General features: G+C 36.5%; 1 long non-coding RNA gene across 1 annotated transcript; it reads right to left on the bottom strand.

Moving 5' to 3' along the window:
• Window positions 1-1,223: 1,223 nt before the first annotated feature.
• LOC107740973 (uncharacterized) lies at window positions 1,224-2,365 on the bottom strand. The gene is made up of 3 exons (XR_001640141.1): window positions 2,332-2,365; window positions 1,398-1,455; window positions 1,224-1,306 (listed from the first exon to the last, which is right to left on the bottom strand). It is a non-coding gene; the product is annotated as an uncharacterized LOC107740973 (long non-coding RNA).
• Window positions 2,366-2,497: the final 132 nt, after the last annotated feature.

Here is a 2,497-nt window from a genome sequence, read left to right as displayed (position 1 = left end):
TTGCTGTCTATGGGAGGGTCAGAGAGCTCTCAAAATTCATCAAAAATATCTTAATTTGTGTTCCTTACGGGTTTAGAACGACATGAGGGTGAGTAATTAATGACAGAATTTTCATTTTTGGGTGAACTAACCCTTTAACTACCCCTAAAAGGCAAATAGCAGTACTATAAACGCACATATTACTAGTAATATGCACCTTTTAGGGGTAGTAAAGGTACAATATTGTCCCTTTAAGGGTACCAGTGACAAGCTGTTGTACCCCTAAAGGAAACATTTTTGCACATTTTTGTCCTTACAGTGTTGCTTACTGACAATTAGTCTGGCTGCAAGTATACTTAGCATATTTTTTTTTCACTAGGGCAGTGATACAGTATGTGCATGAAGGGTTAGACCATATCTTATGTACATTGTCTCCTATCTGCAAATATCTATGCATTTGATGTTGGAGAGGGTTAAAAAGAAACAGAAACGAGTTATTAAAATACTTTTACATAACAGTATTTAAGATGACGACTGCAGGGGCACTGAGACGTTTTACTTTTAAATTTGATAGGCACTGTATATGGGGAGAACAGAATTGGGAAATGATGAGCCGAACTTGAATTTAAATTACCTACATTAGCACTACATAGAATAACCATTTTGGGTTCTTCTATGTAGTGTGAAGAACATTTTAATAATTTAAAGAACCTTGGTCAACTATAAATGAACCTTTTGTGCAATGGAATGTTTCCACAGATGTTAAAGGTTCTTCATGGATCCCTAGAAGCCAACTGTACAGTGCAACATCTCAGAGCACATGCACTGACAACTATATCACAGAAATATCTTGTAACGATTACAGTGATTGCCATAGTATCTGAGATCAGCTCAGTAAAAGTGGGAATATCCTGTCTGATGACATGCACACATTGAGGGGAGGAGAATAGAGAGCATGGCTGAGGGCCTAACCGCAATATCTAAATATTGACTGTACAACGTGTAATCATGTTTGGTCTGTGGACAGGGTGAAAATAAACACCAGTGTGTGTGTATGTGTGTGTGTTCTCTCATTCCATAATAGAAACAGCGCAGACATGCCTTTTCAATATGTTTAGAGCACTCATAATTAAACATGCACAAATCATTAAAAGGATTAGAAGAGATGTATCTCATCAAGACTTAATGTGCTGTGTTTGCCATTGACATTTTAAGCATATGGAGCTCATCAGAGTGGTCCTTTGCATTGCAATTGCTTGTGGTTTCAATGCATACTGATATAAATCTTTTCATGTGGGTGGTCTTGGAAATGGGAAGACCTTCTGCACTGAAACAACAACATAAAACATTTTACTTTCATTTGAGGGGTATGCTTAGCTTTTCAATTTCATCTCTGTCGTCATATCTTCATAATTCACCCTTTGCGGTGGGTAACAGCTTTCCCTGATCCTTCCAGTGCTGGAATGTCAAACATTTCTAGAATAAAAAAAAAGAAGTAAAGACAATAATTTGGCAGAATAACACAACATAACTTTTAAGTAACTTCAACATTCCCGAACAATACTGTTCTTGTAGCACAAGGAACATATCTAAAATATGGAATCTAATTAAATTAATTTATAATTTACTTAATTTCTCTAAAATAACAATACACTACCTCAAGAATAATGTCCTGACCATTAAATTCCAGCATTCAAAATTCTTTACTTTCAGCTTTAAATAGTATATTAACTAGTTTTATAATCATGTCTGAATCCCTCCCCCAACAAAGGATATAAATAATATTAGCCTAAATAAATAGTATAAGAAAGAAGTTTACAAGGAACCTTTTGAAGTGGATTATAAAATGTAGTTCAATTTAATTAACCATTTATAAAGCATTTTTTCAAGCATTTTCCTATCCTGTTTGCTCATGGACTGAAAAAAAAGGTCTATTGTATGGCAAAATGGATGATTAATTGTGATGGGAATGAAAGTTTTGGGATTACGCCATAATGCTTAACCTAAATGGTCCATTAATTCTGCCCTGGCACTGAGACTGAGAGGGAGAGACAGGGAATAAGAAAGAGACACGCCATGTTATTCTTCTGCTTTAACTCCTTCCAATGAGTTTTGGAGGGACTGAAGGGAGGAGCGCGAGGGGGAGCGTGTGGGAAGAAAAAGAGGGTGAAGAAAGGAAAAAGAAGAGGGGGAATATAAATTAGCCGAGAGACAATTGAGCAAGAAGAGGGAAAACTGAGATCAGACTGATTGTAAGGAGAGTGTCAAAATGTGGGAATGACACTAAAAGTTATACATGATCTTAAAGGGATAGTTCACCCAAAAATGAAAATTTGATGTTTATCTGCTTACCCCCAGGGCATCCAAGATGTAGGTGACTTTGTTTCTTCAGTAGAACACAAATGAAGATTTTTAACACAAACCGCTGCAGTCTGTCAAGTCATATAATGGAAGTGAATTTTACCTCTGATTCACCGCAATTTTCTCAACTGTCCTGAGCGCGTTCTCAACAGCCGGC

The sequence above is a fragment of the Sinocyclocheilus rhinocerous genome, unplaced genomic scaffold, assembly GCF_001515625.1.
Source record: "Sinocyclocheilus rhinocerous isolate Xijiao unplaced genomic scaffold, SAMN03320098_v1.1 scaffold346, whole genome shotgun sequence".
NCBI classification, from domain to species: domain Eukaryota; kingdom Metazoa; phylum Chordata; class Actinopteri; order Cypriniformes; family Cyprinidae; genus Sinocyclocheilus; species Sinocyclocheilus rhinocerous.
This window is presented reverse-complemented; position numbering and strand designations above follow the sequence as displayed.